The sequence below is a fragment of the Vidua macroura genome, chromosome 3 (assembly GCF_024509145.1).
Source record: "Vidua macroura isolate BioBank_ID:100142 chromosome 3, ASM2450914v1, whole genome shotgun sequence".
NCBI classification, from domain to species: domain Eukaryota; kingdom Metazoa; phylum Chordata; class Aves; order Passeriformes; family Viduidae; genus Vidua; species Vidua macroura.
Genome location: NC_071573.1, coordinates 85,556,185 through 85,571,227, shown reverse-complemented (window position 1 = coordinate 85,571,227; position 15,043 = coordinate 85,556,185). Strand labels below are relative to the sequence as shown.

The window sequence follows — 15,043 nt, the reverse complement described above, 5'->3', positions numbered from 1 at the left end:
AAGGAAAGGCTGAGACGAGTGATATGGTGAAAGCAAAGAGACAAGAGATCTCTGCACAGCATCCCAGAGAGCTAAAAGCAAGTCCTCTGTCCTTATACAAGAAGGGTTACAAAAGGAGTGCAATGAAGAAGACAGAATGGCTCAGAGCTCCCCCAGGTCAATGCTCAAAGACCTACTACTGACTGAAATACACCCGGATGCCCAAAGGAGATTGCAAAAAAACTGCTCTAAGCAATATCCCTCTCTTCCACTGCTAGTCTGGCATTGCTACAGGCAGAAGTTCTTGAATTAAATTTCTACGCTCTGCACTATGAAAGGAAGTATGTATTTAATCAAAGGATGTACAAGGAAGGGGGAAGAAAAAAATACTTCAGCAACACAAGACAAAGTTACAAAAAGTATTTCCAATTTATTCACAAGAAAAATCCAAGTGCCAATAACAGGAAGCCTGAATTGGAGGGAAATGCTGGCTATCCAAATTAAATTAAGAGATGTATTGTTAAATAAAAGCAGCTATGTTGACATCCACAGCTAAAAAGATGCCTCAAGCTATTATCTGGAAAAACACCATGTCACTGCATGGCACGTGGCTTCCTTCCCATATCCTTTGTTCATTTATTTGTTTCATAATAACTATTTGAAGCTTTAGGAAAAAACCAAAAGAGCCTGTATATGACCATAGAAAAAAAATGGTGTTCATGGATCTTGGTCTGTAAATTACTGCTTAAAGGGAAAAAAGTTATATGCCAAATTCAACTCAATTCACTTCAACTCAAAAGGATCATCCTTTCTAATTCAGATATTTTCAGTGATACAGGATTAGTTCATCTTCTTTTATTCTGTTTCTAAACAACACAAGCACATTGTTAAATGCCTATTTCACATATAATTACTAAAAAGAACTTCTCAAGAAACAGGGCAATTAAACACTCACTTTTCAAGCAAAGAGTTAAAGCACATAACTGAACAATATACAGTTTTGAGTGCAGCTTGAGTAAGAACAGCAGCTCAGTACTGAAAGCTTTCCATTCACATCATCACCTGTATTTTCTTCATAACAAGTGCATATGTAGGCAGATGGATTGGGCTGTTTCCAACAGCTGCCCTGTCATTTTAAAGATGATTTCCATAAACAGCATGCAGATGTAAATAGCACTGGTCGACTTTCCTCTTTTGATTCCCTCCTTCCTGGTTGGCAGCCACAACATCTGCAGAGTCAAAACCAAGACCCCTCAGACAAGACCTGTTCTTTTATTTTCAAACAGGGCTGGGGAGTGAAGAAGCTTTTGAAGAATACCTTGTTAATTCCGTAGATGTGTGAAGAGGGCTTGACTTGACCTATCCAAATCTGAAAGCCAGGGCCTGAAAAAAAGACCCTGCCTCCTCAGGGAGACAGTGAACTCAACAAGTACCAGGTAAGACAACATAGACCAATATTTAAGGTAAGACAAAGCTAGCAGCCAGCTGCTATTTCAGACAGAAAATAAGGGCCACTGCTCTAACACTCTTGAATTGGGTTTGCATGGCCAGGTTTCGGTAGCAGTGGAGAGTAAAAGGGTGGCTTCTGTGAGAACCTGCCAGATGCTTTCCCCATGTCTGGCAAAGCCAGTGACAGCCAGACCCGCTGCTGGCCAAGACCGAGCCAGTCTGAGAAGGTAGTAGTGCCCCATGATAACATATTTAAGAAGGAAAATAAGTTATTGTGCAAAAATAATTGGCTCAAAGAAGAGAGGAATGAGAGGAACACTATGCAAACACCAAGGTCAGTGGAGAAGGAGAGGGAAGAGGTGCTCGAGGCACTGGAACAGAGATTCCCTGCACTCTGTGGGGATGCAGAGATTCACCTGCAGTCCATGGAGGAGACCCACACCTGAGTAGGTGGAAGCCCAAAAGATGGTGTGACCCTGCTGGAAGTCTGTGCTGGAGCAGGCTCCTGGTAAGGACCCACAGACCCATAGAGAGAGGAGCCCACGCTGGAACAGGTTTCCTGGTAGGACTTGTGACTCTGTGGGGGATCCACTCTGGATCAGGCTGTGCCTGAAGGACTGCACCCTGTGGAAGAGTGACCCATGCTGGAGCAGTTCACGAAGAACTTCAGTCCATGGGAAGGATTAACACTGGAGAAGTTCCTGGAGCACTGTCTCCCATGGGAGGGATCCCACGCTTGAGCAGGGGAAAGACTCCCTGAGCACCATCAGGAACAACCTGGGATGAACTGATCACAGCCACCATTCTCCATCTCCCTTTGCCACTGTGGGGGAGGAGGTAGACCCTGGGAAGGACGGAGGAGTGGGGAAAAGGTGCCTTTAAGCTTTGTTTTACTTCTCATTATTCTGCTCTAATTTTAAATAGTAATAAATTCAGTTAATATCCCCAAGTCAACTCTGTTTTGCCCGTGACAATATTTGGCAAGTGATCTCCTTCTATCCTTATTTCAGCTCATGATCCTTTTTGTTTTTTGTTTTCTTTCCCTGTCCAGTGGTGGAAGGCAGTGATAGAGTGGCTTTCATGGGTGCCTGGCATCCAGACAGGGTCAAACCACCATAAATTCTTCTGAAGTTTAGCCCTAGCAGTTTTTAAGAGGTAGTTGGCACAAGAGCAGGTTACGTGTCTGAAGCTGCTTTTTACAAAGAAAACTCATGTGCATGTAGTGTGATTAGAGAGGCTGAAGAAAACAGTCCCAACATATTACTACATTTTCCAAGAGGAAACATGCTGAACTTTGAGACAGTACGTAATTCAGGAAGAAGAGTAATAGAATGGGTATTGAAAGAATTTCCTGCCAAAGCACAAATATTATCAATATGTAAATCTTCACAGGAGGTACTTAATGCTTTTGATATTAAATACTCTGTCTATGCAAGTCTTTTCCTATTGCTCAATCCTCTTCAAAACTACTGTGAAGCTTTCCAGACGAGGCGATTATGTCAAGAATCCTCTGCCTAGATGGCATTTCTCAAGTGCATCCAAGTCTCATAAATTTCATTACAAGTTCACTTAAAAAGTTCTCATGGTTTTCAATAAAGCCAGTTTTAGGCCCAGAAAAACTCCTCTCAGCACTTGTTATTTGTTAAACCACAACTCTGTTCATTACTGTTCTACTTTGGCAGCAGTAACACCCACCTCTATCATTCACAAATGTAATCTGACTGTTGCCTCATAATTCCCATTTTTCTACCACCATAAACACCAAAAATTCAGCTACTTCTACAACCCATGTAAGCCATACGCTGAGCAACTACCTTGGCCCTGAATTAAATTTGCAATTATTTTAAATCAAATGCTGTATTTGTTGAATTTTCTTTTTCTGAGTTTACTACAAGCTTTTCAGAGTCACTTAGATCTGCAAGAAAAGGCTTTTGGAAATCTCAGCCCATTTCACCTGCTCCATCTGCAGAGAAAAAAGATCATCAACCTAAAATCACAGCTTCATCAGTGTCTGTCCTAATTTCAAATCCATATACTATCCAACTAAACCATCATCTTTCAAGATATTTACAGCCAAATAAATAACTGGCTAAGAAGACATGTCTTCTGTCTTCCTACATTTTAATTAGCAGGCAACTCAAAGCCACTAAAAATGCCCATCCCTCTGCCCTCCTCCTCTCAGTCTCTCCATGTAACCCCTGCTCACATCATCTAAATTCCACTTTGATACCACTGGTCTTGAATCAGACTGTAAATCCTTTTTGGGAGACCTCATACCTTACTATGAACAAGAAGTGTGCAAGATGATGTACAGTGCTAATCCTAAAAGGATTTTCAAGCATTACTGAAATACAATATAATTTGAACCTGCCAAGTATACAAAGCTTCACTGAATGCTATTTGCAAAACACAGATCAGTGAAGTTTCTCAAACATAAAATATGGGGATATTGCAGATACTGTTTTACGTACCTACATGACAACAATGCTTTGTAAGAACTCTGACCAGGACAGTAACTCCTTTACAAAAAAGTCACAAAGTCTAGAAAGTCTTAGGGTACCTGTATCTTATGTGAAATGTAAAGGGACAGAGTAATGTTTAGATTATGTCCTCTCATGCTTTTATAGAAATGTGCACACAAACACATTTGAGAAAAAAGGATACTGACAACAAGAAAAAGAAAAATTAACAACACAACTCACTTTACCAAAAGCATAGATATTTAAGCACATGTACCAAGCAGATGCATATGTTCTGTGTGTTCTCTCAAGAAGGAATTCACTAGTGCTTTTATTATCAACTTTAGTCAGTTATGTGCTACAACCTCACTGCTCTTTTCCTGTCATCACCCTTAAGTAGTGTCCCAGTCACATAAATTGTTCTCTATCTCTTATGGTCGTTATTTTAGCAACAGTGTACACCCACACATATAATTAACTGGCAAGACTGGAATCTTGAAATTGCCTCAATTGACTTAGAGAAAAGTATGAAAAGTATGAATCAACTTTTAGCATTTCCTCCTTTTTTTTTTTTTTTCCTTGCAAGGGAGAGTGAAGGGGAAGATCACTGAACCTCAAACAGCTGAGATGCTATGATACATCAGAGGTAAACCTGGACAGATGAAATCTCCCTGAACTCCCCATCATTTGTCAGGGTTGAGCCTCTTCCAGGAAAAATAAATTTTTCATACTTCCCCTCCTCCACCCCCCCCCCCCCCCCATTTTTGCTTACTGGTGAATTTCTAGTTTCCAGAAGTCCTTTAAGTGATTATTTCCTACACGGCTTAGCATTTCAAATTCTAAGTGAACCATTGGAGAGAAGATAAAGATGTGAAATAATCTTGTGAAAACTTTCTAGAGGAGTCTAAAATCAAAGCCAAGCAATCTGTACAAACAAGAAACTCTGAAAACTTAAAACCGAGTTTGCAGTTAAAAATAAAACCTGATTCCATTTTTGATTCTTCCTAACAGAGATTGGATGATTTATAGATATTAAGACACAGACATCCCAAGAAAGATTAAGCAGTATCTAGAGAAGTTTGGCCTAATTCATATGCCTGTGATAAATGAAATAAAAGTTTTAAACAGACAGCTATGTTTTAGGTGTCAAACATTCTTGACGTCTGTGGCAGTTGGCAGCTGCAAACATCCGACTGAAAGCCCCATCTGCTGCTTCACAGCTTCCAGTCGAGGATGTTTACAGTCGCTCACTGTCAACAGCAATACACATTCCTTGGCTGTTTATTTTATATTATTAACATGCAGAAGCCTCCAAGCAGGTTAGTTAAGATCTACTTCTGTTGCTGTGATGCTGCCCACAGATGTACACCGGACTGTTTTTATAGCATTTACTAATGAAATAAAGTATAACTTCCAGAGGAACATTTACAAACAGCCAGGCATTATTTTCTACTCAAGCATTACACTTCTAGTATTATGTTGCCTGTTTTACACCCAGTAAAAATTAAATAAAGATGTACAAAAAGAGCAACTTGCTTCCACTGTTGGATTTGTTTTTGTTCTCCAAGAGACTTGACCAATCCTGTCACATTCATATAAAAACCACACTACTCTACAACAAAGTTCACTTATCAGCACAGCAACTAAAGATAGTAACTGGTACCAAAATAGAATCAAATCCTTCCTAAGGGTATTTCACTTAAGTGTCTCAGATGGCTTCCTTCCCCTCAGAAAAGTGGGTGCAAGGAAATGATATGATATTAGAAGTTAGCTTATACAATATTTACTTCTAAATAAAACTATGGAAAAAAAATGCACCACCCAGCCCACAGGGGACTGTGGGGAAGAAGGAAGAAGTGGTATAGCAAGCTCTGCAAAGACTTCAATAAAGTTTAAGATTTCTACAAATTATCTGAGCTAACCAGTTGCTGCTACACTTCACATGGAATTGGCAGAATGGCATTTTTCACCAAATGAAAAAGCCAAAAAGATTTGGCATTACAGCATCTCAGTTGTACAGTTCTGCTGTTTGTTTTTTTGTTCTATCTCCTATTTCCTTATTAAGTTAATGATGGGGAAAATTAAAGAGTAATCACTCAACTATTTTTCTGAAGTCATATGAAACCACAGCAGGCAAGCAGAGTGATTATATCACTCTAATTAGAAGGTGTTTTTCCTTGAAACTTTCTTACCCCCAAATGAAATTACCACACTGTAAACTGAATAGGTTATGAAAAGACTGTAGCTGGAACGCAGAAGCCTGTGGTGTATTTACTCAAACTGATAAGTGTGAAGGATCTCTATAAATCACTTTCAAAACTCAGGGTTATATTTTCTATACTAAGGTTAAAAAAATTAATCTTTCAGGCAGCAGGTGAAAACAAGCAGAATTATGCTAGGGCCTTTCCCTTTATTCAGTATAAACTTCGAGCTACTAAAGCTTCCTAGGGAATCACATTTTCTCAATGGGCCAAGTCACTAAGGAAACAAAGCAAACTTTATCAGTGCTGCACAACTCTACATTCCAGGAATTCCTAGCACTTGGCATCTATATACCACACCAGAGCCACAGGATCCACTCATCATCTCCTTAGGAGAGCAATCATAACAAGCTATGAAACTCTCAGTAAGGTCCCCAACTTTACATAAAACTGGCAATATGAGGAGGCACTGGCCTTTCCTGTGTGAGATCTACTGAAGAACAGGACGTAAGAAAATATATTTACTAAAACAATACTTTGGGAAAAAAGGAAAAGAGTTCCTCTCTCTTGGCAAGTCTCATTTATCACAAGCCAGCTAAGAAATACACTTAAATCACCTTGTAAAACAATATGCATAGATAGTAACAAAAAAAACCCCAAAAAACCAAACCAAACCAAAAAAAAAAAAAAAACCCTCAAATGCACAATATTGATTGCAGAATGGAAGTATTTCAGCCAAATTACACCCACTCATGACACTAAAATTACCACTTAATTTGTAAATACACTGGCCTAATATACACACCTTAAAGGGGAACATGTAGGAAAGCTATAGAATTGAATTAATTAGATGAAGGACATTATATGAGCAATCATATGCAATTCCACTCCATATATGGAGACCTTTCTATTTTAAAAACACAAACAGATTATATCTGTATCAAAGTCAAAAGATGGTCAATCTAAAACTGTGAGGCACTTTATCACACAGTATGGACTGTAATGCAGAAGAAGGCAATGAATTGTCTTTACCACTCTGATGTTTAATTTGTAAAGTATTCTTACAGAGATGTTTAGCTAGAAAGTGCCCAAGACTCAAATAGTAATCATCAACAGGACTTGATACATGCTGATTTTGATAAGGTGAAACAAACCTGAACAGGTAGAATACAGGTAAGACAAAAGGAACAAAATTCAAACATTTCAATGTCTTCATGAATTTATAGCTCATGTCCCAGAAGGAGAAAGGGGCAAACTGGTAGCACTTAAGGCCTGTTTCTGTGAATAAAAAAGCTTTCCACTGCTTTTCTCTCATTCCCCAGAAATTTCTAAGTCAGATGAATGGATTATTGGTGCAAAGAAAGAACTATAAAAACAAACAAACAAACAAAGCAGCTAAACCAAAACTTGCCAAGTGCTCCTAGAATTCAAAAACAGGGCCTCTACCTTTTCTGTTACCTTCCATATAGACAAGGTGATAGGGTAACTCAAACAGGTAAATTAGTTTGTAATCCTATCAGATTAACACCGGAATATCAACAAATGAAAATGCAAATTAAAAGCTACATAGAATTTGCAAAAACTTAACTCGTGGCAATTATTTCCTAAGCTGATTTATAGTTTACATTTTCAAATTTGCTTGGCAAAAACTTTAAGATCATCATTAAACATGGGAAAATATAATTCCTCCTCTTCCTGTCACTGACAGCACAGGAAGATTAAGCACACATTACTTATATGAACTCAAGTTCACAGCTGTTATGATACAGCATGAGTATCTCCAACTGTTGCAGATGAATCCAATTCTCCCAACTGCATTTGAGCTCTAAAATGCCTGAAGCAGCAGGCTCCCCCTGCACTAAGAAGGCAGTTGCAGACAAGCAGTTGAACTTACACACCAAATGAGACACAAAACATCCAAACATTTGGGAAGGAGATGTCAAAACTCTTGGTAAAATCGTGAACAACAATGTAGCACCTAGCTTTCTTGAGCCTCTTCCCAAAATTCTCTCCTCAATGTCTAATCATTAAAGACTTTAATCAGCTTCTAATCCAATCAAGTGAATGAATGCTACAGTGTACCTCACTTGCATTATACCTGAGGAAAAAAGCCCAAGAACTTACTTTTTGGATATCAGCTGATCCTACTTCAGTCCCCTTCATAAGAGATATCCACACCTCCGGGGAGAATTACATTCTTCGTCCACCAAAGTCTGCTCCTCAGATTTCCAGGAATCTGTACCACATACACGAACAGGAGTTATTGTAATTCCAGAAGTTCAGCAGTTCAGATCGCATAGTTCTCATTATTAGGACTGTCTGCAAGAAGTCAGATAGCTTCTAACAACCATTATTACAACTGTGTCCTTTTCTGGTACTGTCATTTAAAACTTAGAATGTGTTTAAAGTGACACATTACTGCTGAATGCAGCTGTCTCTCAATTTGTGTAGATAAAGGTTAACTGCTAAGGCAGTGTAAGTATTCAGAAACAACTCTGAAGAATTTAAATTTCTCACCAGAAATGGCATAATGACTTCTCGTTTATTATATTAAGAAATGTACAGATTACACAACCAAAACCAACCACATACTCAATCTCAGACTTAACATGATTTCAGAAAAGCAAAATCCCCAGAGCCTTTACGATGAAGAACTTATTCACACAATCATTCTAGAGGAAGAAGGACATAGAGCACTTCCGTGAAGATAGATGAGCAAACAGATAAACAAAACAGAACTACAATATTAAGCAAAACCAAAAAGAAACAGAAACTGAGACAAGCATAGAAAAAACAAAATAAGGAGAACCAAAGTAAACCAACCTAAAGTAGAGGGAGAATACACACGTGACCGTTCTGAAACCTAAGTTATGAGCAGACAACAAAAGCAAAAGAAGTGCAGGACATGGCACTTATTAACTGAAATGTATATACTGAAAGCATATCATTTATCAATTTGCACTCCTGAGACCTGTACTTGAACCCATTCTGGATGTGCCATATGAATCAAAGTGTAAGGTTGTGCAATGCATTGATTACTCTCAGCCCAAAGGTACTTGAACATTACCAGAAATTAGGTCTAGATGAAAGAGAACTACTGGGTAGTACAAGAAGCAAAACATCCATTAAAAGGGTGCAGAAAGCAACTGTATTAAGAACACCAAGAAAAACATGACAGCAACATTTAAAGAACAAAACTAGAGTTCATGGGCAGCAAATGCACTAAGCTTTGCACACACACCGACTGGGGCAATGCACCTCCTCAAGTCCCATTCTTCATTTATTTCCATTAGCTTCCCTTTTCTTGGGTGTGACCAGGCTTATGAAATGAGGGAACAGAATGGGGCTGAACATAAGTAGTTAAACACTTGCTTGTTCCCACAGTTTGAAATTAAACATTCTGACCTATCAGATAAAATGCTGACATCATACTGACAGGGCCATGAACCTGAATCTTGTTAATGTTAACCTGTATCCTCATCACAGTGAAAAGGTCTTTCCTCCCAGCTTTTCAGAAGCAGAAGTTACAAGAGACTAATAAGCACATGACAAAAAAAAAACACCCACCAAGTTAAAAGAGAGGCACAATTCAGTCCTACCAAGCAAGGAGAAAGCATTAGACTGACCAGTGAAGCACGAGAAGAGAGGGCTTACCAGCATAAACACCCTAGCTAAAACACTGGGGAAGCTCCAAAGTGCTCAAGAAACTACTACACAGCCATCAACACTGACATACCAAAAAATGCATACACTACAAAGTTCTGCAAGAAGAGAAGGCAGTGAGCCCTTCTGAAACAGCTAAAATAGCTGTGAGAAATGACAGGTGGGAAGAGGGCACAAAGTACGAAAAAACCCCTACTGATTAACTTCAGGCATTGGGAACTTAGAATTATCCTTCTTCCTCACCTTCACCCCAAAGTTTTCAGTATAAGTCACAGTTACTCTAAATGCTGTCCCCACACAGCTTTCCACAGATACAAACAGTTCATATAGCTGCATTTTACTCCTGATAGCAGAAATAACTGCCCAGAGATTACAGAAAAAGAAACAGGACATATATGAAACCTTTTTCTATTAAAAAAAAACAAAACAAAACAAAAAAAAAAACAAAAAAAAAAACAAAAAAAACCAACCAAAAAAAAAAAAAATAGATTTAGTAGTCAGCGAAAAATTCGAGCTATACATATTTTGACAGCTCCAAGAACATCTCTCAGTTGCTTAGACTCAGAGAAAGTTTATAATGAACTTGCTGCAAAAGCTTTAATTTAGAACATATGTCACTAAGGAAAAACACTGAAGCAAGACCTGACTATTTTTCAAATGTCTTAACAACTAATCCCCTTGGGATTATGTCAGACATGTCACATTAGGATGGCTTGTGCTCACCTTGACCAGTGAGTATGTTAAAATGCAACTGAACCTGTCTATGTATGCACTCTAACACATGGCTCTAAAATTTCAAATGGTTACAGAGGAAAGGCATCTGTGGATCTAATACTGATCAAGAACATATCATGTGTTTTTTTTTCAACATGAAGTGTCATAGACAGAAGCAGTCTTACAGAATAATGTAAAACTTATTTTCTACACACCTGAATAAAAAAGAGAAGGGGAAACTTTCCTGCACAAAAATCTATTTGCTGTGGTAGGCTGTTATTGTAAAAGATATATTTATACAGTACAAGTTTTTGGTACAAAGGATTACATATGCAAATGGCTGAGTTAATAAACTGGAGTTGAGAATGAGCTTTTTCTATTCCTGTTAATTTATGGCCCAGTGCTACATTCCTTTCACGCAATGCCATAATCTTCAGAGAATGATTTCACATTATCCTCCTCAGAGTAATCTAGGAATGCAGATAGAAAGATCAACCATCACCTTCATAACAACATCCCTCTTAACCCTCAAGGGTGCCCGATGAATTTTTAGATATCATTAAAACTTTAAACATCCGTTCTTGGCTGCTACTGCCCTCCGACCACACAGCTTCCTGCCAGTGGGTACTTGTACCAACAGTAATTGAACTAATACTGCACGTCCAAACCACCACGTGGCTCTCAAATCCCCTGCTCACCCTGTTGCTTCTCTACTGCTGAAGTGCAAGAATGTGCAACTTCCAGATCCGTCCTTTAGCCCAACAATAATATAAGGAGTTTGGGAATACACCAGCTGCACCAGTAATCTTTTTATACAATACAAACATTAGGACAAGAAGAGTTCAGGTTTAAATCCCCCTCTAGGCCTGTCTCAGCTCACTCCCCAATCTGAATGCCTGTGCCCATGTGGTGATGCCATCCATGCTTTGACAACTGCTTTCAACAGGAGAAGCTCAGTCCAGGAGCTTCTGCCACCCAGGAGAGCCACCACATTCAAAACACTCCCGCAAATCAGTGAGACGACCCCTTTACAAAAGGGGACCTTGCTCAGGCATCTCATTCCAGGGCAGTGTTTGCAACTGCAAATAACAAATGGATTGACACCTCCACCTAGCTAGACCCAAGACTTAAGCCTCTATAAAAGCTAAGCTGCAGAGCAGATCTCTCTCTACACCTCCCGTGGTCCCTGAGGCTCCGATCATCGTCCTCTGAGGTGACAGAGGACACCTTGCAGGGCCTTTTCCTGCAAGTACCACAGACGAAGTGGGTGCCAACTCTGGGCTATGGGCATCAGGGCAACTGCAGGTCAGGCATCTGCACACTCCAGCCCCTAAGCTACCCTGGATATTTTTCCTCCTCCTTTTGTCAACTGTACAGAAAGTACAGACATGCTCTTGACACATTTATCTTCACTCAGCTTTCTAAAGAATCAGTGAAATGAATCACGTGTGGTACTTGTATCTAGTCTACTAAAATAAACAAAACTCAACCACAGGATCACTTTTTAGTATTCAAAGCACTTGTGCACTGGTGGACACAGCCCTGACAAAAATACTTGCTCAGATGACAACCCCTCCCTCTGTGGGCTTTAACAGCTCCTAACAACACAATGTCAGGGCAGTTATGTGACTGCAAATGCACCTTGAACATCACATCTGTCTTCACAGTTCGGGGAAGGGGATTCTAGTACAAAAGCAGCATTGACAAAACAGCTTAGAAAACTACAACAGCAATGCCAGGTCTCTAACTTTGTAAGTAGATTTATGACTAAGAGCTATTAATTAGTTTTCAATGGTAACAGCAAAGAGCTAATGATGTATTAGGAATCACTGACACTGCATTTAACATTTAGTATTTCCCTCATTTCTCACGAGGCAACAGTCAGACTTACAAATTCATGATATGACACAAGAGGTCTCAACACACAAAAACTATTACCAACTGTATTAGCCTCATTGGGAAATCTATCCAGAAAGTGAACCCAGTAAAAATTAATATTTATCCAGATCTTTTGACAGTGAGCTCATAAGTAATGCTTCCATTCCCCGTATCTGTATGAGTTTGAGTTACAACAAAGCTATGGACAACAGCCATAAAAAGGTAGCATGCATATTAACACGGGTATATTAGGTTTGACTTTAAGAGCCAAGTTCTTGAGCGGGAGAGAGGAGTTATCTTCTGCAATCAACCTTTTTAAACTCAGCCTTCTCCACTCAAACAGCTGGCATATAGAAGAGCTTAAAACACAAAAAGCAAAGTGACCTACTATGTTTTGACTCAAAGTAGATACAGAAGTAACCTTCAAGGTTACCTTGCCCTATGTGCGGCCTCAGGAAGGAAAAAACCACAGTTTCAGCAAAGGAATTTCTTGCCTGGCTGGAGGCCACACCCGCCACAACAACTGATGGCAGGAAAGCATTTGGATTCACAACTCTACCCGTAGCACCCAGCCGGAGGCGAAGCAAAACTTTCTCATTTTCAGAGAAGAAAAGAAACTCTTGCTCAATAAGTAGCAATTATGCTGCAGAATTTATATGCTGATCACGGCTGAATGTACGAGCACCAGATCAGTCAACCATAGCTTTAGTGCTTTGAGTATGATTAACAGAATGAACTTTCAAAGGTCAATTAAATGTCAACACATTTTAAAGAGATATTCTTCTTAAGCTGGGACAATGTGTAACAGTACCTTCCAGAGCTGCTGTGCACTTTCATCTTAAAATTTTATCCATCTTATACTTACATGTACAGATATAAAAATGATAACTAATTAACCTTTGATAGAAAATAATGGCTATTTACGGCCCTGGCTTTTCTATCGCTAAGCTGTCTTTATTACTTGTGTCTAAGCAAGTATACAGAGACACTTGTCCCAAAATTTCATTTCAATTGTTGAGGGTGTGAGCAAAGTGAGACGAAAAGGAGCAAGAACAGTTTGAAAGTCTAGTAACTTACTAAATGAAAATGAGAAGAGGCTTTTGATATGCAATTGAGCTGCCTCGATGTGAATCTGGGGGAGGATGGGGGGACGAGACCGTAACTGAATTAATTATGAACGCATTAATCATGACTTTAGGCAGCCCAGTGATTTATCTCTTCATGTCTAAACATTTCTGAAAATTCAAACTTCAGCTAACTAGCTCAAGACATCTTAAAACAAACGCCGAAAAGCTGAACGCTTAGTATGATTCATTTAAGCTACCCCTCAAACCGGATGCTCAAATCATTAGTTAGTTTAAAAGTTTAAAAAAAAAGAAAAGAAAAAGAAAAAAGAAAAAACAACAAAGTCTCCATGTCTCCATCTCAGTACAAACTAAAATGATCAAAATCCCGACCAAGGCCTCTCAACAGTACCGTAATCATTCTGACATGAGCAATATTTATTCAAGACCAGAGCTAAAGAATAATTTGAGAGTTGAGAAAAACCAGCAGAGAGCCGTACTCTGTGCAGACGCCAGAAGAAAATGGGCTGGAGAGTTTTCTTTTCACAAGGGCAGCGGTCCCGGTACCTCTCCACAGGTAAGATTGTAACTCCACGCAATTTTAGCAAGAGTTTTTTCGGAGGTTCCCGCTCTGGCCCTGACAGTCCCGCCAGGTTTTGGGCCAGGTGCCGCTTGTTAGCGCACAGCGACGGCTCTTCCCAGACAGGGAGACAACCAGGGCGGACAACCTTCCAAGTTCCTAAAAAGTTTCCAGACGCGGGGGCTGCCTGACCCCCACCGGCTCCGCGGGGCCCGCCGGGCACGGCCGCCCCGTCCTGCCGCACCTGCGGCCCCGGCCGCAGCCCCGGGAGATGCGGGCGGAGCGGGAGCGCGGCCCGGCCCGCAGGTGTCCCAGGACCCCCGCCCGCTCCTTACCTGGACGGATCCCGCCCAACTTTCCCACTCTGGGCGAAACTTGCGGCAGACAGCGGACCCACTCCCGACGGCCACCTCCAGTCCAGTCCAGTCCAGTCCAGTTCAGCCCAGCCCGTCCCGTGCCGTTCCGCCCCAGCCCCCCGCCAGCCCGGCCACAAGGGCGGGGAAAGGGGGCGGAGGGAAGCGAACCCGCCCCGCGGCGGGCATTGTACGCCCCCGGAGCGCCCTTCCCAGCGGTTGAGGCGGCGTAAGCTCCTCCTCCCCTCGCCATGTTCTTTGTTTCTCCGGCTTTTCCCGGCCGTTCCCGGTGACGCCGCGGCCGCCCCGGCGGGGCCGGCGGAGCGGAGCGGGGCCGCCCCGGCCGCAGGTGACCGAGCGGCCGCCCCCGCCCGAGCGCCGCCCCCCCACCGGAGGGGATCCCGGCCCGCTCCGCCAATCGGCGCGGGGCAGGGGGCGTCTCGGCCAATGGGAGGCCGGGGAGCGCGGAGAGTCCCGCGCGGAGCCAATGGGGCGGCGCGGCGGGCGGGCCCGCCTCCCCCGCGCGGCGCGGGGCGGCCGCCCGGGGCGCGCAGGGCTCGGTGTGGGCTGCGCGTCCGTCAGGGCCCCGCCGACACGGCCCGGCCCGGCCCGGCCTCTCCTGTCCTGCCTCGCCTGCCCGCCCGCAGGCTTGTTCGGAGAAGCGGCAGGGGAAAAAGGACTTGCGGAGAAGCTGAGTGACGTT

General features: G+C 41.7%; 1 long non-coding RNA gene across 1 annotated transcript in view; it reads right to left on the bottom strand.

Moving 5' to 3' along the window:
* LOC128805717 (uncharacterized) overlaps positions 1–14,694 on the bottom strand; it is a 37,512-nt gene extending 22,818 nt beyond the window's left edge. Inside the window, exons 1-2 of the long non-coding RNA XR_008436535.1 lie at positions 14,323–14,694; positions 8,213–8,324 (exon numbers count right to left, since the gene is read on the bottom strand). This is a non-coding gene — a long non-coding RNA (uncharacterized LOC128805717). The remainder of the gene's footprint in view (positions 1–8,212; positions 8,325–14,322) is intronic.
* Between the last annotated feature and the right edge of the window lie 349 nt (positions 14,695–15,043).